This window comes from Lepidochelys kempii, chromosome 9 (assembly GCF_965140265.1).
Source record: "Lepidochelys kempii isolate rLepKem1 chromosome 9, rLepKem1.hap2, whole genome shotgun sequence".
Lineage (NCBI taxonomy): Eukaryota > Metazoa > Chordata > Testudines > Cheloniidae > Lepidochelys > Lepidochelys kempii.
Genome location: NC_133264.1, coordinates 93,338,390 through 93,359,825, shown reverse-complemented (window position 1 = coordinate 93,359,825; position 21,436 = coordinate 93,338,390).

Genomic DNA, 21,436 nt, shown 5'->3' with positions numbered 1-21,436 from the left:
AGTGTATCAAAATACATAAAGAAATTATGTAGACAAATTGGAGGATTGGGCCAAAAGAAATCTGATGAGGTTCAATAAGGATAAGTGCAGGGTCCTGCACTTAGGACGGAAGAACCCAATGCACAGCTACAGACTAGGGACCGAATGGCTAGGCAGCAGTTCTGCGGAAAAGGACCTAGGGGTGACAGTGGACGAGAAGCTGGATATGAGTCAGCAGTGTGCCCTTGTTGCCAAGAAGGCCAATGGCATTTTGGGATGTATAAGTAGGGGCATAGCGAGCAGATCGAGGGACGTGATCGTTCCCCTCTATTCGACATTGGTGAGGCCTCATCTGGAGTACTGTGTCCAGTTTTGGGCCCCACACTACAAGAAGGATGTGGATAAATTGGAGAGAGTCCAGCGAAGGGCAACAAAAATTATTAGGGGTCTGGAACACATGAGTTATGAGGAGAGGCTGAGGGAGCTGGGATTGTTTAGCCTGCAGAAGAGAAGAATGAGGGGGGATTTGATAACTGCTTTCAACTACCTGAAAGGGGGTTCCAAAGAGGATGGCTCTAGACTGTTCTCAATGGTAGCAGATGACAGAACGAGGAGTAATGGTCTCAAGTTGCAGTGGGGGAGGTTTAGATTGGATATTAGGAAAAACTTTTTCACTAAGAGGGTGGTGAAACACTGGAATGCGTTACCTAGGGAGGTGGTAGAAGCTCCTTCCTTAGAGGTTTTTAAGGTCAGGCTTGACAAAGCCCTGGCTGGGATGATTTACCTGGGAATTGGTCCTGCTTCAAGCAGGGGGTTGGACTAGATGACCTTCTGGGGTCCCTTCCAACCCTGATATTCTATGATTCTATGAAATCTGTCAATGTGCCCTAGACCACAAAACCACAAATATACCTACCTGTGACAAGATGCCTACTAACTACTTGACAATGATTAGGCAGATGGTATGTTGTGCCAACTCCTTATTACTCTAAACATAACTGTCTCGCTGTTACCTTTTGCTGCCCTTGTCTGCTTGCTGTATCCATCCGTCATCTTTTGTCTTATTATTGTAAGCTCTTTGGAGCAGAGACCATCTTTTGTTATTTGTGATCCAGAGTCCACTGAAGTTAACAGAAGACTTTCCACTGATTCCGATGGCCTTTGGTCAGACTCTATACACAATGGGACCTTGATCTTTGATCAGGGTGCTGTACACACTACCACAATAATAACCTAAGATGAAAAGAGTCCCTTTTAATTAAGGTACTTTTCAAAACAGAAATCATTTGAACTCACAAAAAGTAGTAGTTTACTTATAAAGCAGATGATATTTACTCAGGACGTGAAATAGCTGATTTTGAAAACCAGCCTCCCATTTAATGCCCACAATCTTCTGGATGCAATTACTTGTAGGTGCAAATGATGGCAGGTGTCAAGCAACCTGATATGGGTATGTATCAGTGGGGCCATCTAATTAACTATTTGTGGATGCACCACAAAGATTGGTTTAAAAATCAGGCTCTAAATGCGATATTTTTTTCCTAGATCCTCACCTACTGATGTTAATAGGAGTTGCTCTAGTGGATTCGGCCCACTTGATAACCTTTATAGCAAGAGAAAATGTGATATGAAGAAGTAAATACTTGTAAGGCAACTTGTAAAGATTTCTAGACAAGTACCTTAAAAAAACACAATAAAATGCCATTCATGAGGACAAGAGCATTGCCACATCTTATTACCAGAAGGAATAAAGGAAACTATATCTGGAAAGCATTAGTGACATCCAGTCACCTTTTATTCCAGCTGGTTGGTCCATAGTTCTCCATGTAAAGCTATAAATCAGAAACCAAGTTGCTAACTATTCACAACTTACTTAAATAACACAATTTATTTTTAAAACAAAACAATTTCATCTCCCCTTTTTGATCCTTCATGTCTTGTTCTTTCTTCATTTTATTGAATTGGATCTTAATGCTAATGAGAAAACACAGGTCCAAACCCAAACCGTCTGTTTCAAGTGACCAATTATCGTTTTGATCCAGTCCTAATTTTTGATTATTTAAATGCCTGATTTGACTCCCACTGAAATCCATAAAAGTCTGTCCACTGACTTGGATCGCGTCCTTATTATATTGACTAATACGTCCATCTATGGCTAATTTGTTGAGAAATGGAAATATGGGTTCACAGTAGGCCTAGCTCTCGTGATTTGTAAAATTTGCTCAGTTTCATGCACCTTGTTCTGCTGATAAGATTTACTTGATGGGATCTGATTACACAGCAGCTAATGGAACACTAGAAATGGCAAGGGTTTTTGTTTTTTTAAAAAAGCTTTCAAGCTAGTGCTTACCAGAATATCAGGTACTCCTGTTTGTTAAATTGATTTGGGTTACTACTTTATATCTCAAGGAGCAGGAGTAGTTGCTCGATTTTTTTTTTAATATACAATTTGAGTGAATGATTTTAATAAAAAGCTTCTGTGACAAAAATCTGACCAGAAGCTAAACAGAGCTTCAAAACAGTGTAAGCAAGGTATATGCATGACATGTTACTTTAGAGGATTAATTATCTATATCTATATATTTAAATTCCTTTAAAGCCAACCATGTACACTGATAAAAGAAAGAGAGGAAAAAAAGGAATAACAATGTAACATGTCCCTTAGGGAAAATGTAACTGCTAACATTTATTAGTACATTTTCTCCACTGAAGTAAATACGATTACAAGATTGTAAACAGATTTGGGGGAGGGGGACAGGGAATAATAATAGCTGTAAGCCATGCAGAAATAATAGTGACATCCTTTTTTTTTAAATCAGTAAACTCATGCTCTTAATTATAACAGACATGATAAAGTCGAGAAGAGAATTTAAAGAAAGATGGCTTAATCATTTAGAATTTTATATCTTTTTATCTACAAACATAGAAAACTGATTATTTAAAAAGCTCTGCCAAACTATTATGCCAAAACTAGAGAAAAATTATTGCTATAAAATCCCTTTACAGTTCTTTTCCCTCTATAATTTAACTAACATATTTATTATTAAAAGAAATATGCACTCACGCATTTCTCGCACAAAGCATAATTTATAATAAAGGAAGTTATCTGTGTTAGGAAGATTGCTTTATTAGTCATCTTAAGAGGTAGATGAATAATTTGTAAATATATAAATTTTTCCCAATTATTCCTCCTAGTAACAATTTATACTTCTTTTAAGGAATTAGGTTTTCAAAATTAATGATTAATGTATTCAAGGATCTCAATAGCCATTTGATATGAACTGTGTGCTCAGATTATGAACCAAAACATCTGGTCACATGACCTTTATCCACACAGGCCACTCCTACTCAGACAAGTTATCCGAACTGCATCCTCAGTGTTATATGCCCAGAAAGTCTAGCGGCTAGATTGTTCCTTTATGTATATCCTTGAGCAACGGGTGATGCATACACTACAATACCCCAGGGAGCTGTGGGACTCAGAGACAGACCTCTGAGTCAGAATTTTTCTTTGCTCCCCTTTCAGACTCAGGTGAGGCAGAAGTAATGTGTGTCTGCCCTATGCAGAAGAGCGGCATACTTCCCCCTGCTCAAGTCTAGCCAGCTTTGCTTGCTGGTACGAAGGGGGAGGTGAGACCTGATTTCGCCCCTCAGCACACTCCTACTTGCAAGGCTGGGAGAATTGGTCATAAAGCCCCAATCTCTTCCTTGTACACAAAGCTGCAAGCCAGGCAAGGTCTCTGAGCCAAGCAAAGAGTTGTAAAATCAGGAGACAATCTAGTCCAAAATAGGCCTCCATTCTGTGTGTGGCTGAGCACCCTCCACTCCGGATTTCACAGGGATCCAAGAGGTGCAGGGCATTTTAGGAAACCGGGCCCTAATAGGACAACACATTTGAAACATCGCTCTGGAAGGGAACAGCATGTTTTGCTTGTCTTCTTGTGATAATCCATTGTGTGACTGAAATCAGCTCTGTTTCTTTTTAATATTCTTACCATAAATTGATTGTATATTGATTAATGGCCAAAATGAGACAGTGGAATCCGTGTATTGCCTTGTACAATGTTGTCAAGAGGCCCACTCACCACAGGAGCGCCTCCTTGTGGCCAAGCATGGATAAGCAGCTATCTTTCTCCCGGAGCTCCTTCTGCTGACAGTCATTCCATTGCAATGCTGGTCTCTGTTCTATAACTTGGCCCTCTGGCCAGGTCCCCAGCAACCCCTGCCTATCAGATACTTGACCATGGCAGCTCTCTCAAGCTTTGGTCAGGAAGGAGGGGGCCAGGAAAAAAGGTAATACAGCCTGAGGTTGTATGTATTGCTGAGAGCGAGTAATGGATTTTTCAGTTTTCTTGCAATTCTGAAAACCAAAAGAAGAGTGTTTTTTGGGTCGACCCTGTCAGGAACAAAGACCTGTCACTGGCCTTGGACTGGCTAGCTCAGTCTTCAGCCAGACTAGTGAACACAGGTGAGCTACAGCAGAACTGCCTAGTTTGCCAGCCCACCTGATTGACTGAGGGGAACCAAGAGGGCTGCTCTTAAGCCCAGCAGCTGGTCACTGGCTGCTCAGTGATGACACCCAGAGCTGGGATCACTCCTGTGCTTCACTTTTTCTCCACCCCCCCTTCTCCTTGCTCCAGTCTTTCTCCTGCCTAATTTCCAGTCTGCTCCAGCCCAGCTCAGTTTCTGACCAGCTTTGACTGTTGCCTCTGACTCCTGGATCATGACTCCAGCTCTGACTGCACGCCCTGACCACCATTGCTCCAATCACTGAGTCTGATTGCCCATCTCCTGATTGCTGAAAGAACTGAAAATGAATTTTTTTAAAAATCTGAAGCGAAAAGTAGAGGGGGGGGGGGAAACGGCTTCAGGTCAAACTAAATGTTTTGTTCAATACAAAACTAAATATTTCATGTTGATTTCAAGTAAAAGTAAAAGTAAATTGAAGGAAATGTTGAAATGAAAGGTCATTTTGAATAGAAAAACTGACAAATGTATTGACATGAAATAGCCTGACTTTTTAGGGGAAAAAACTGGGGAACAGGGTGTGTGGGTGTATGCATGCACGCACGTGTGGGGGGGGGGGGTGGGTGAATGCAAACACATCAACAAAACTGGCCTGGATTTGCAATGTTTTGCTGTTGCTGAATCTGCATTTTTCCACCAAAAAAGTTTTGGTCAAAAACTTTTGCCCAGCTCTTGTCGCATTATCTTCTCAGTGTGTGGCCCAGCAAGGCCAGAAGGGGATAATATACAGGACCTCATCTTTTCCCAAGGCCAGCTTACTCCTCCTTCACAGTTGCTCCAGTTCCCCAAAGTGGTCCCTGGTCCACAAGTAGAGGGCTTTGTCATGTCTGTGTTGGGAGGGACACTGTCTCTCCCATGTGGAAGGGAAGAGATCCAAAAGGCCCCAGTGTGATCCAATTAAAATATATTTCAAAAGACCCCAGTGTGATCCAATTAAAATATGTTTCATGGGCAGGCTATTAAAGTTATTTGATCTATTTTACAGCATTCCATATTAATCACATCGTGTAAATAGATTACGTCTCTCTCAAACAATGCACCATGCTTGGGCATCCTGTATCAGACTTGCAGCATTTGTCTCATCAAAACATCATAAGTTATTCAACTATTGATTAAACAATATAGAATTGATCAGAACGCCACAGAGAGATGTGAAAAATTGACCAAAGGATACACTATCTGAAAATGTTAATTCTTCAAAATTAGCTTCAGTGTCTTATGGAGACACTAAACAAGAAGATGGGTATTTTTGGCCACATTGCTTGTCTTTTTTAGCCCACATAGCTTTATTGCTGTCACAAGTGAAGGGCAAAATCAAAATTGCAAGGGCGTAAGCGAGACCAGAAAAACAGATTAAAAGGAAGTTTATCACAGCCATACAAAAAGAACAAAAGCAGTGGGATACAATTACCAACTACACACCGCAGGTTAAACGAAAGCAGCCAAGGCAGACAAAGCAGATGGGAATGTGTAAAGCCGTAGTACAGGGAAGAGATTTTTAAAGATTATTGTTTTGCTTGTCCAAGTAAGTTTGTCAGTAAATCATGTGTTTAAAATATGTCTGACAACCCAACAAGGGGGAATGAGTTCAGCATGCTGTCCTGTGATGCTCACTAGCCCAGTCAAGATATGATGGCTCATGAAACAACTTCAGGTGCGCCAGCCTCTCAGAACTCAGTTATCTCCACTAACATGGAAAGTAAGGCATGTTGCCATATACGCTGAATTTTGTAATGTGATTTCTTTTTCTCCTTACAGCCTGTTTTGCAGAAGCAGCAGTCTGATGAGCCATCTTGGATTGTGCAGCGTGAATGCAAGGTTCAGAGAGAGCATCCACGTATGCGTGAAGAGAATTTATTTATCAAGAGATTAAATTTACATGCTATAAGCAAAGTCAAATGTTAACCCTAGATAGCTGTAGCTCTTGCACAGTGCATGGAAATGACTCTGTTAAGGGATTTGATGAAGTTTGGTAATATGCAACATCACTGGTGCAGTGGCTATGAATCTGGTGACAATACAAATGGCTCCATTAGGGTTTCCCCAGTGTAAACTTTGTGCCTTATTTGCAGTCAGATCTAAGTGTAATCCTGTGGCAAAAAGTGCTTTTATTTCTTTCTTTACCTGCTGACTACGGTTAGCTTCCATTTACAGTGATGAAGAGTGCAGAACTCTGAGTTTTTCACATCACCGTACCTCTAACAGCAGGGTCCTCACAAGCCAGGTTTTTTTCTGCAACTGACTGAGGACATTTGCTTTATCACATAGTGAAAGCTATTTTAAAAACCTAGTCTGCAAGCTCGTTTCTAACCAGATATTTAATGTTGCTCTCCCCACAGCAGCTGGTGTTATTCAATTTCATTTTCTTTTCATGAGTGATATTGATAAGGTCTTAAAATATGTATGCATAGTCAGTAAAAGTTCCATAATTAAAGTCTAAGTATTGACAGATTCTTTTAGCGTAGATAATTTCTTATTTCCAATGATCACTGATATTTTCCATAGTCTAATTTTATTTCATTTGCAATTACTCTTACCATCCATTTTTTCCTGCTTTCTTGTGGTCTCATTATCAGTCATATTTCAAAACTAAATATTTGCAACATGTTTTTTATTGCTAGGTTTAATGTATCTTAATAACGTTAAACCCTGTTGGACCCACTAAACGCATCGCATGGGGAAACCAACTGGAGATCGAACTAACAGCACGAGCGCTTCATATCATTGCCAGTCGATGGTTATTGCATTATGTGGAGACACCCTGCCAGGTCCTTGATCTGTCAGCGCCAGTTCAGCTGAGCCAAGGAAGATGACAGCATGAATTAGTCAAGAGAAAATGAGCATGGTTCTGCTCTGTGCTTTGGTCCAGAGAAGCAACAGAAGGAAGCAGCAACCTTCTTTTGTCATTGTAAGAAAGCTGGCCAAGCCTCAGAACCAATTCTATAAGAAACACTGATGCACACTTCAACCGAATTGCTGAAAATGATAAATTCCATTTAACGTCCATGTGTTTAGGAGAAACTAGATGAAATCATTTGGTTCATCTTGGCCTTTTTACTTTCAGAGACATTTCAAATTTAAAAAAAAACCAAACACATACCAACCTCCCGCTGCCTAAACATGTAACTTTTAAATATTTAATACAATTTCTTTTGTAATCTCCAGACAACTGCATGAGTTCCTCTTTCCTTAGATATGGAGAACTATAATTCTGAGAGATGAATGTTATTTAGAAAAAAAACAAACAGGACTTTTTTTTTTTAAGGTGAAATGTCAACCAGTGCAACTTCCAGTTGGACTCATACTTCATACTTTTTAATGAAAACATATTACCACAGTAAAGAGAGAAAATATGCTCCGTGAGCATGATTTTTCAACCTGCTGACAAACTAAACCTCTCCATCCAAGCTGTATATTCAGGGTTTCTACAAGACACTGTTAAGGAAAAGGAAGGCTAAGAAAATCTGTAAATCAACTAGGTTTGGGGCCTGTGTCTAGCTCACTGTCTCTAAATGTATTTTCAGGGTGAATGCTTGCATTGTAATTTTTTTTTTTGAATTATTAGTATTTACACACTTTTCCAGAGATTGAAGCAGTGTCGTTAACAGCGATCTTCTTGGATATCTGGGACAGTATATTGCATGAAGCAGTAAAGCGAGGAAACTGCCCCGATCCTGCAGAGAAGTTGATATGTGCTTAACTTTACACACGGAGTAGTTCTATTGAAGTCACTGGACGACTCACAGTGCGTATAGTTCATAAATCTGCAGCACTGGAGCCCATCTGCATGGTTTTCATGTGCCTAGGGTTAAATGTAGATGATAAAATTCTCTTTTTGGTTTTCTCATTTGTTCTCATGTCACTGTATTTAAATCCAACACATTTAAGAAACTTGTAGTTAAGATTGCTGAGTAAATATTTAAACAAATTGCAGTACAAGACCAATAGATTTGAAAAACAACATAAAGGGGGTAAAAATGTGGAAATGCTCAGTTATGGATGTCTAGGTTGGACAGCATAGATTCCTATTACCTTCCTGCAAAACTGTTTGAAAAACAAAATGTCTGAAAAGTCTAGAAACATACACAAACATTAACCATATTTCCAATTTTGAGCATTTTGGGGCCCAGATCCTTAGGTGGTGTAAGTTCAGTAAAGTAGGTCAACGCAGCTACGTCATTTACACCAGTTTAATGCCTGGTCTAATGGTTTTATTTTTAACTCCATCACTGACAGGAGATTTCAGCCAGTCAATAAGCAAGAAAACCTTTGGGGTGCACATTCAAAGTATTGGTCGAATATCTACAATGGCAGCTGTAGGTGGGTAAGGTCTCTGCAAATCCCAGAATGCCTCGTTTCCAAAATGCTATGGATACATGCTGGTGAATTGAAAATTAGACCACAGAACAAAGAATGCATGGGGCGGTACTTTCTGATTCTATGCACGTCCACACAAACACACAAAGCACAGGTAGTTTGAGAAGCAGCAACTTTGTGCTGGGCCACACTGCGTACGTCTACACTGCAAATTAAAACCCGTGGCTGTTTAACTGCAGGGTAGACTTCTGGCCTTGGGCTGCAGCCTAGGTTCTAGGACTCTTTCACCTCACAAGGTCCTAGAGATCAGGCTCCAGTCTAAGCCCAGAAGTCTACACTTCATTCAAGCAGCCCCTTAGCCCAAGCCCCATGAGCCCGAGTCAGCTGGCATGGGCCAGTCACAGGTGTCTAATTGCAGCGTAGGCAACTACCCATTGTTGCCTGTTTCTGAGCCTGCATCTTTCTATTCCCCCCTGCAAATGAACTGCCCCTGGCATTCAACGGGATTTGGAATCTGCATTGGAGAAGGAGTTGGTCTGAAGTGTGCCTACTGCATAAGGCTGTAGGGCAATTATAAGCTGTCTGACACACATGATCTTATTTATCTCACTGAAAAGATTCACTTAGACCCTGCTCCAAAGACCACTGAAGCCACTGGAAAGAGTCCCATTGATTTCAATGGGCTTTGGATCAGGCTCACCTGGCAGTTATAGTTACAGTAGCCTGAGTAGTAGGATTTAGTTCAGAGCCATCCCATCGCATGGGGAGCTCAGAGAGAGATTGTGGCTTTCAGAGAGGCTCAGCACCAATAGCTCTAACCTGAATTCAGAGAGACAGAGAGATGCGGGTGTACAGTGCCTGGCCTAGTAGATAGCACACTGGACTGGGACTCAGGGCATGTCTACACGATGCAGCAATGAGCGCTATGGGGTGTGATTTCTAAAGTGCACCAACATTTTGCACACCAAGTGGCCCATGTAGACCCCATTGGTGCACACTAAAAGTATCCTAATGCACATTAACATAGGCCAGCTGCAAACGGTAATATGTTAACGTGCACTAGGGAACTTTTAGTAGCCACCAGCAGGGTCTACGTGGAAATCACCCCTACGTAGTTGGTATGGGGCAGCATTGCCCACATTCCCCTTCAGGAGATCTGGGCTCTATTCCTGGCACTACTACTAGCCTCCTGGATGACAGTGGGCAAGTCACATCACCGCTCTGTGCCTCAGTTTCCCTCTGTAAAAAGAGGTAATGATACTGACCTCCTTTGTAAAGTGCTTTGAGATCTACTGATGACAAGCACTATATCAGAGCTATGTATTATTATTCTATTCAGATGCCCAATGACGGTTTTGGATATCTAGCTTTAAGCCCTGTGGTTTTAAACAGTAGCCAATACGGACTAAACTGCACTTGTAGAGAATAACAGATGCATCCTTCTTTCATAATATTTACAACGGATTCCCTGACACAGTGCTCTTTTCCCCCCAGAAAACAGATGCTACTGCCTGCGTGCTGAAGGGACACAGCGAGAACAAACTGGCACACAGATTGTACGATAATGCTAGGCTTCTGTGCAAAAATTGCTCTTTCTTGAATGCAAAATGTTATTTCTAACCTTTGATGAAAGGCTCTTTTGAGACAGTGGGATCACTTCAAATGGGTGGCTGATAAGAATGTTCATCAAAGAACTATTTAAAAGGCATTGTGTCTCTTTCTATATCGTAGGACGTGACCTTTGATGACAAGTAACTGTAATTACATCTGTTAACCTGACTTCAGAGCTGAACAAAGGAGATATTTATGATAAATTTTACAGTGCCAAACCAGCTATACAATATGTCATTAGCAAAAAGAAAACTGGTACTAGTTAAATGGTGCAAACTCTTTGGAAAGAGTGCTGAGCTTTACACATTGCAGCATCTTGTGTCCTTTGTACGCTGTATCTAATCAGTAATTTGTGGGCTTGGTGTTTTCCCTGACAGCTGGTGTATGGACAGAAGATCAAACTACTGTAGGTTCAGATAGCATGTGATTGATTAAGTCTGAGCTTCTAGAAGAGCTCAACTTCACAAAAGGAAAATTAAAGTTCTCTAAAGTGGAGAACAAACCAGTAGCAGACACTACAATGCTTGTTGGGAAAGTATAACTTCCTGTATCTGAGCAAATCAGTTGACTGAAATCTGCATTAGCTAGTAAAGATTTAGCACCCCTGGGGCATTTTTTCAATCTGCTTTCCAAAGTAGTCACTGGTGTAAACAGAGATCAAATATTTGGTATCCAGAATCATGAGTCCTTTTTTCTCCCTCACTTACCATTGCCAGGAAACAAGAGTTACCCACACGTTGGCTGTGGGTGAACTCTTTGTTAATTTCATACCCATCAGAACACTAATTCAGAGGATTGGGATCTAATTCAGCTTTGGAATGGGAGAAAGAGGGGCCAAAAAGTGGCAGGGAGGAAAAAATAGATGGTAAGACATTGAGCAGAGGGTGGGCAAAGTGAAAACAAAGAGACAAATGAATGGTGAGGGGGGGAAAGGAGAATTCTAATGAATAAATAGATGGGGTGAAATCCTGGCCGCATTGAAATCAAGGGGAGTTTTACCATTGACCTCAGAGGGGTTAGGATTTCACTCAGCATGAAGGGCACCAACACGATATGATACAACATATGAGGATTCTTTCCAATCACTTCAATGGGCTTTAGGGGTTTGTTGGAGGCACATTGCCATTTAGTGCCGTCCATTATGGATAGATGGATTTGTTTGAACCTCATTTGCTAGGATGGATGGAAGAGTGTTTAGATCTCAGGGCCTATGACTCAAGGATCCCTTAAATTAAGAATGAGATGAGCCAGCAATTTTACATCCCAAAAGTCTATTTGAGACCTCTATTCAATCTGTATAGTTACACTCTGAGGATATGTAAATACATGTAAGATTGTAACATTAGAGGCAGAGGCCTGAGGAAAGCACAAGCATCCTCTATAACTAAACACAACATTACATGTTAAGAGGAATCACCTGCAGTATACTCCGGTCTGAAATAGTCCTTAAAGGTGGAGTATATAATGAAAACAAGTAGGCCCTTTTAGTATCTCTGGCAGCAGAAAGGATTCTTAAAGGGGGCACAAACCACCACCAAAAAAGACACCCGGCAGGAACATCTTCAAAACTGGCGTAGAACTGGCACAAAGATGCTACACCAGTCCTGGTGCCAGCCCCAGGCTCAGAGAATGGATCAGGGTTAACTGGATGCACTCTCTATATTCTCTGCTTCCCAGCTGCTTGCTTCCCAAGTTCATCTGCAAGGCACCTACCTTTAAGTCTACATTTAAGTCCTTCTTACAGGCCTACTTCGGCCACGCTGACTGCAGTGCATCTAGTTGATGTTTTAGAACTTCCTGGGGTGAAATTCTGATCTCACTGCCTTAAATGGGATTTCACCCTCTATGCGTGCTACTCCTCCTCTACTCTTGTATGCAGATGTCAGAGCTCACTGTCTGGCCACTGTGACCAGAGGATAGCCTCTGAATCAAGGGAGGCTAGGCATTGTAAACTGCCTTAGATGTGTCAAGTTGGGCACCCTTCCACTACGTAAGTTATTGTCTGCAATGCTACCCCACCGTCATATTTGCTGCTCCCCCTCCCCTATCCTGTCTTCTTGTCCATTCATCCTTAGACTGTAAGATCCTCCAGGCAGGAACTCTCCCTTCTTCAATATCTAGAAAGCACCTAGTACATCGTGGGTGATGGTGCAAACAAGTATTAGTGATACCAATTCTATAAAGAATGCCACTAAGTACTTATACAATCTTTGGGCTCTTAGAAACAAGTTAATAATAAAGACTCCTCTCCTATTCTCCAAGTCCTAGGCAGTTGTTTCTTAGAAACAAAATATCTGTATCAGCAATTTGGCTGAGTTAAACTATAACAAAAAGAGTTTCAGAGTAACAGCCGTGTTAGTCTGTATTTGCAAAAAGAAAAGGAGTACTTGTGGCACCTTAGAGACTAACCAATTTATTTGAACATAAGCTTTCGTGAGCTACAGCTCACTTCATCGATGAAGTAGCTGTAGCTCATGAAAGCTTATGCTCAAATAAATTGGTTAGGCTCTAAGGTGCCACAAGTACTCCTTTTCATTTAACAAAAAGAGATCATTCAAGCATATTGTAAGAAAGGGAAATAAGATTAAAAGGCTCTTTTGGGGGAAGAATATGGAAAAGTAGACTATATTTCAGAGATTAACCCTACCTACTCTCACTGGTATGCTTTCTATGGAGGAAAACTTCAGAAAGCTTATGGAATCTCAAAGGTAATGCTTAGCCACAATCTTATACATTGCATTTCCCTCCTCCCCCCTATCAATGCACTCCTTCCAGGGGTGGGGGGGAATCTTTCAAAGTTTTCCTGAAATGCTGTCTACTAACTTCACCTCATAAACTACATATTTACAGTGCTAAGATCGTTCTTCAGATATACAGGTCTGTGTGTTAAGCTCCCTGGTGCTGCACCCATTCGACATACAGTTTAGCCCCAGCATCTAGAGATTTCTGATCACTGGTCAGATTGTGAATGCCGCTTTCTTCCTTCAGAGCAAAACACATCACACTCACATCGTACATAACCCAAAACTGCAAACATGCTCTTCTTCCATAAGAAGGGTTCCTGAGCATAAGAGCAGCAAATGCATTATGACTAAGGAGAAAAGGCAATCATTATTTAGTAGAGCTGGTCAGGAATGTTTTGACTAAACAATTATTCATTGGAAAATGCTGATGCGTCAAAACTGGAACTTTTCATGGAAATGGATCAGTTTAAAGGAAACATCCATTGGGAAGGTTTCTCAGGTCCAGGGTGGAATTTGTGGTCAGCACAAGACTAATCCCCACGATAGCCTCGCAGTTACAGCACTTACTTGGGTTGTGGGAAACCCAAATCAAGTCCCTGACCTGCCTGATTTGGAGCCGGCACTTGACTTCCATGTGAGTGTCCTAGCCATGGAGTCTATAGAGTCAGTTTCTCTCTGGCCCTATGAATATTTAATTACTTCTACAAAGGGGAACAGCACCCACAGAAGAGATTGAGAAAGAAGACTGGGGATAGCCTGGTGTATAGGATACTTCGGGGCATGTAAGAGACTCAAGTTTCTGCTCAGCCTCTGATTCAGGAAGAGGTGAACCCATGTGTCTCACACCCCAGATGAGAGCCCTAACTACTGTCTACTAGCTATTCTGGTTCTCTCTTTTGACAGCTCTTCTTGGTTTTGTTATGGTGCAGAATGAAAACAAATTTCAAGAATTTTCAGGAAATGGAAGTCCTGTTTTCTGGACAGCTCTGTTCTTTCTCTCCCTTCTCATTTGATTATTTCATATTACTGTCATCTGGCTGGGTTTTTTTCCCTTTTTGAAAAGGAATTTAGCCCTTATGAAAAGTGCTGGACTGACAGATCTGAAGACTGAAGTTCTTTTTTTACCCAAAGAGCAAGTATAGTGCCAACACTGTGAGTACAATTTTTTCCTCATACTGCCTCGATCACAGTATGCCTCATTGCTTACCAAGAAGGATAACCTCTAAGAGCTCCCATACCAATTCAGTCCTTGGGCTCTCTGGGGAAACTGCAATCATGTCACCTGCTTGAAAGTAACAGACAGCAGAATTTGACCTTCAGCAAATGGGAGGGCATAGAAACACACCTCAAAAATGAGTGAGGAGGATTATAAATATGATATTTTCAGGTTCAGAATATGGTTTCAGAATAGAATATAGCAATCAAAAAAATCATGAAATATGATGTTCCATCTCTGTCATTCTAGGGATGATGGTACAGAAACCAATACATTATGTATCCTAATGTGGCAAACAGTAAACACTGTGAGGCGCATTGATAGGTTTCTTTGAAAGGCATGTAATTCAACTATTAGCCAGACAAAGTGGGTGAAGTAATATATTCTATTGGACCAACTCCTGTTGGTGAGAGAGACAAGCTTTCAAATTTACATAAAAAACTAGGAGACATTTAACAATGGGCTTTAATCCCTTACAGAGGAAGGTAAAACTGTACTCATAGACCTCAGAGAAGAACTTTTAGCAGTGTTTAGCATGCCTGTAGGAATTCTATAAATTAGCCTTATGTATTAGCCATCAAGAGGCAGTCCTCTCCTCTCCATTGCTGATCTGATCTTGCCTTTCTTCCAGAAAATAGGTAAATTGTCTTGATGAGTTGGGCAGTGTGAAATGTTGTTGGTTGCAACATGACAGCAGAAATGTTTTCATCTGAGTATGCACCTGCTTTGGTAATCTGAGGTCTCCTCTCTGTGCTTGTAATCTGGATGGAATATAAATGCAAATATCTCTCTAATACCCCTCTTTTTGTTCTCCTTTTTGGTTCTTGAATCTATTTCAGCAACCGAGACATGAATTCTTCCAGATCTTCCAAACTGGTATCAAGAAACCTCTTTCAATACATGAGAGCCTTCAGTATCTAATTCCAGTAGTTTAGCAATCATTGTGGAAGGTCCTCACATTTTTCATTAGATTTCTCTTAGCTCCCAGAGAGCTCACCTGCGTAACAGCTGGTAGGCCAGCTTGCAGAAGATAGCAGCTGTGAAGAAGCCTGCACTCCTGAAACTGTATAACCCTCTCAATATGGAGTCATTCCACTACTCTTCAGACATCTCAGAGAAATCCCCATCATCATTGCAAAAGGAGCTGAGAGCATACAAGCCACTAGTGGGAAGCAGTCAGTGGTTGTTACCATGAACATCGGAAAAGTGCTTCTGAATGCCAATAATCTGGGTCAAATCCTTCTCCAACCTATATAGGCAAGACAGTCATGCAAGGTAGATCACTCCAAATCTATAATAATAAACCCATATATGTAATGCATGGTTGGTCACCAAGGCTTTGTCTACACCAAGCTTTTTCAGAATTTTTCCTTATATTACAGCTCCACCAGGGGTAGAAATAGAGTAAACTTTAGTACAGACAGGGTGCTGACATGCACCAGAGATTTCACCACCACGTTTGTGATGGTGCACCCCATAAGGCTTTATGGAAATATGCTTATGAATGTATATATGCCATAACTGGAATATGTTTTATGCTACATATGCCATGTAACATATCCCTGTAAAGGTTATGATCTACTGAATCTATTCATCCTATTTGCATGCATGTATCATTTTTGTATTCGAAGTTATCAATATTGGCTGTGTACTTGCTTGATTTTTAAGTAGCTTTAGTAAAGCATTTTGTCAGCTTCTTGAGAAAGGAATGTGCAAATTAAGTGCCCAATCAAGAAACACTTAATGAACAATGGATCTTGGAAGGCTCCAATCCACATAAGAAGTCTTCCTGGAGACATTCAAGATAGCATGTGGGCAATGGTGGCTGCCTGTAAAAAACTGAGTCATGCAAGGGCATGTGACTTGCCCAAGTGACTCCAAAACTCCATCTTGGAGCTGGACTTTGCATAGGAGAGAGAAGGGGGTCTCCATCCACAATAAAAAGTCTATTTAAGCCCGTGGGAGACCCCTCCATTTTGTCTTCAGCTGGCTCAAGAGATAGCCTCTCCACCCCAAAGGATACCTGAAAGAAACTGGAACAAAGGACAGTAACCACAGGGGGTGTGAGTGATTAGAAGGAGACTAGTCTGTAAAAGGAAGCTTACTAAAACACTTCTGAGGATGAGGTTTTATCTGTATTCAGTTTTCTTACTGTATTAGGCATAGACTTGCATGTTTTATTTTATTTTGCTTGGTAATTCACTTTGTTCTGTGTGTTACTACTTGGAACAACTTAAATCCTACTTTCTGTATTTAATAAAATCACTTTTTACTTATTATTTAACCCAGAGTATGTATTAATACCTGGGGGTGGGCAAACAGCTGTGCTTATCTCTCTATCAGTGTTAGAGAGGGTGAACAATTTATCAGTTCACCCTGTATAAGCTTTATACAGGGTAAAATGGATTTATTTGGGGTTTGGACCCCATTGGGTGTTGGGCATCTGAGCATTAAAGACAGGAACACTTCTTACGCTGCTTTCAGTTAAGCCTGCAGTTTTTGGGACATGCTTCAGACCTGGGTCTGTATTTGTGGCTGGCAAGCGTGTCTGGCACAACCAGGCAGGTTCTGGAGTCCCAAGCTGACAGGAAAGGCAGGGGCAGAAGGAGTCTTGGCACATCGGTTGGCAGCCCCAAGGGGGTTTCTGTGATCCAACCCATCACAACGTTGTCTAGAGATGGTCTGAACCTGGCTAGACAAAACCGTGGTAAAAATGCAAGTGCCTTGTCTGTGCTAGCTCTACCGGGGGTGGAGCTGCACCACTGGTAGCGCAAAGGGAGGAAAAATGAAGAAGAAGGTGGGGATGTGAGAGACAGAGCAAGAATCTGAGTTGGTCATTCATGGATGGGGAGGCTGTGATGTTGAAACAAGGGGAGTCTTTCTATTGTTTCTTCTTATGCTCGTCAACCATACAATGCCGATGGCACTTGGAGAATCTGAGCATGCTAATTCTGATTCTGCCAGACACTATACCTTAACCACATACTGTACAAGCTGGTGATAAAGGACAGGAAAGCCTCTTCTTGGGAAATACATGCATCATCAGCTGTGCTTACCTCCACCCTTCCACTGAGATTGAAGATTTACCAACAGGCCGGAATTATTTAATTAAGAAAGCTTTTGAAAAAGGGACATGATGTTCTTAGAGTAACTCTGACTCTTCTACTTTCAACATGCTTCTCTAATTAAGCTGTTCTTCCCTCAGTTTTTAACAGTTGTCTTCAGCTGCTGCAAATTGATTTGTCCACAAAGATGGTCAGAGCTCTGCCAGAATCACAGGGAGCAGAATAGATTTTTCACTCAGAGTTTCTACTCCTTTCCCCTCTTTATCCTTTGGATTTTGTTTTAACATTTAAGTGTATTGTGAAAATAATGTTATCAGTAATGTTCTACCATTCTACCTTTTCTTGATATAGACCATAAAGTACAATAGATAAAGCTGCGTAGTTATTTAATGATGCATCTACAACAACATGTTGTATGAGATACACAATGGAGCTTTCCACCTGTATGATGCCAATTCACATTTAGCCCAGGATATTGGCTGAAAATGTTGACCCTCTCACAGCTATTTAGTGCCCTGCTCCTGTTCCATCAAAGTCAATTATATGTGCCATGGTATAAATACTCTTATCCTAGCTAATACTGACCTCCTGCATTTTCGTTGTAGTCACAAATTAACACCTGCTGGTAAAGTATTAATCCTTTAGTAAATTCCAAATCAATGACCTCAACTACAACAGGGGTTCTGATTTGCACTCACTAAATCCTGTTAAAGCTATGCCCTCATACGTCTAGATTTTTCCTTGATTTTCCAATGATGCCATATTTTAACAGCTGTTGAAGACACCTAAACATTAAGTAACTCCATGGAAACTGTAGAAGAGTCCTCTAACAGTGAGACTCTTAATTCCCGCATGTCTCACTAATTTGAGGAACACTGTGTTGAATTTTATATATTTTTATTTCTCTTCTCATTTGCTCCTTGTTGAGAATTAGTATTCTTAACAAACATGAATCATCAGGGTACACTATAAAGTGAGGTGTAAAGGGATTTCCCCTTAGCTTTTGCCTGTGTAGTCCTGGATTAACATCTTGTTTTACTGTCTCCTTTTAACCACTGCCCTTCCAAACCACGACAATTGGACAGCTATCAGACTCAGCACAAGTCTGGAACAGAGATGTTGAAATCAGGACTAAAATATTTGAGAAAACTGGCACAGCATGCACCTGGCTCAACCCACGGACCAAATCCTGAGCCACAACAGAGCATTAATCAGAGAAATTCAGGAGCACAGTAGAGTGAAGTTGGCTTTAAGCTGCCTTCATGCCCTTCCAGTTCTGGCCAACCCTGGCACTGGAATGGTCCCCTGGTGCAAATTAGATCGTTCTCAAGACTGGAAGCGGGGGTAGCTTTAGAGCTGCTGTGATGGTTCTGCATCACCTGGGGATTTCTCTGAAGCAAAGGAAACACTGCAAGGGCTCAGTAAGCCAGCATTCTGGCTATCTGGCACCAGCAAAGTACCCATAGCTAAAGAGGACCAGGGCTTGGGAGTATTTCTAATGCTCATTACTGCTTAGTTTTCTCAAAGCAATGCTGTATTTATGTAGTTTGGACAGTAGTTCTATTGATTACTTCAGCAATCATATCTCAAAGTTACAGTGTTTTTATTTGGGAACGTCTTTGTTCTTTTTTAAAAACACTTCTTTTTGGAAATGTATACGCAAGGGGTATCATACAGATGCCAGCTATGCCTAGTAGGACTTCTTTTTAACATCATAGGCAGTATAATTGAAGGGACTGTCCATTTTATGTCATTGTATTTAGCTAAGGAATCCCCATTTTTGAAGTGTTATTTCTCACGCTATAGACCAGCTCTCAACTGTTGGTACATAGTTAAACTTCTGAAGTCCATTTATAACAATTCCTTTGGTTGAGTCCATCAACAGGCATTGAGCCTAGGACTTTTGGATTTAAAAGCATTAACCACTGCTTCTTGAGCTAAAGCATCACAAAGAAACTTAGGTACGGTGATGCTCAGAGTAACTGCACCTTTTAGGTACCTAGAAAATCGCTATTCACAAAGCCTGAGTTCAGCACCTAAGCTCCCTATACAATGAATGGAGAGAGATAGGCACCTTCGACTGTGATTCACAAAAGCCTGTATGCTGCGTGGCTCCCGGCCAATGGGAGCTGCGGGGTCGGTGCTTGCTGGTGTGGACAGCACATGGAGACACACTGTCCTCCTCCCCCCCTGAGCGTGCAGAGACGTGCCAACAGCCAGCCGCTTCCGGGAGTGGCATGAAGCCACAGCATGCAGGCAGGCAGCCTGAGCCCTGCTGCGCCACCGGCCAGGAACCACTTGTGCTAAGGGCTTCCTGGCCGGAGCCTACACCTCCCACCCCTTCCTGCACCCCAGGTCAGAATCCCCTCCTGCACCAAACTCCCTCCCAGAAAGAAACTAATATACAAGCTGTTCTAAGGTAAGAAGTGGGCTATTTTGAATTAACTATATTCTACATGTTTTAAGACTGAAATGTAACCACAGAACAGCTTTATGTTAATTAAAAGGCAAGTTTAGTATAGCGTTAAGAGCCTTGATGCCGTAATTGTGATAATTTTGTTTTGAATTAGGAAAAAGACTTGTATACAGGGGCTCCACAAAATCTAATAGCCCTGGACCCATTGGAGAGCTAATCTGGCCCTGCCTGTGTTCTGACTCATCACAGCTGTGATGTTTAGAGCAAAACCAGCTGAGAATGGCTAAGCTGGAAGTAAGCAGAGGTCTCTGATGAATGCACAGTGACTTGCTCCCTTCTTCTCCTGCTTTTTCCCGTCCTCATCCTAGATTTTGAACTCTCTGGGGTAGGAACTGTCTTTTAACTTCACATCTGTGAAGTGCCTAGCACAATGGGGACTTTATTGGTGCCCACATGTGCTGCTGTAACAATTTTTAAATTTTTAAAAAAGCAGAGGAGGAGGAGGAAGGTAGTATGCAGTAGCGATCAGAGTTTAAACATAACAAAAGAGAATTTACCCACTTTAGTAAAGTTTCTATGCCACCCAATGACAACAATACAAGAACTAAGCATTATGTAAATTAACCATGACCCTTAAATGAAATATGGAGTAGTGAAATGCTCACACAGAAAACAAACATACTCTTCAACATTTGTAGCAAACATTATTGTATCTCATAGCGGAATGAATGATCTAGAGTCCATTGTGAGCGCTCATTTGAAAGCGACATCTATGCAGGCAGACCTCAACAATACGTAATTAGGAAATTGTTCCAATTCACCATGTATTCATCAGCATACGAGTAGGCTGGTTTCCTCATTGCACACAACTGACATTACCAATGGTTCTTGCTGGGGACCACATGGCAAACTGATTTAGAGAGGTTTTGTCTGACAATGTAGCTAGGAGCTCTCAAGTGGAGAGAATAAGCTGTCTTTTAAACCAGGGCCACTTACATCACATGGAAAATGAAGATAGATATAAGTAAGGCCTGGAACAAATAGTATTTTCCATTTACAAATGATAGCAGAAAGAAAGGTATGCATTGTTTCATGTTATCATTTGGCTAATGAACTCACACAGTTATATCCCTGGAAGACATAGCTTAATGTTGGCAATAGGTCAGGGACACTAAGAGAAGTAGGGCCATATTTGTATAAATACAGGCTGTTCTCTTCATCTTGTTCTAGCTGCCAAGCCATCTAACTATAACAGTTTTCTCTTAATGTCAGGGAACACCTGACAGATATTTAATGCAAAAGGACAGTAGAAGTAATGGAATTTTACAACACCAGGGATAGACAAATTTTTAAGCATTATTCAGACAGATGGTGCAGGCAACTCATATGTACAGCAGAAGTGGAATATGTTGCCAGTACCGTTGTGATGACGGTTAAAAAAAATCAGGCAGAGATGTCAGGATTCCGTGTGTTCTCACTAATTATGATTAATTTGCCACTTTTCTATGCAGTCCCTCCTGAGGTTCAACCGCAACACTGCTGCTTAAAATGAGGAAATAAA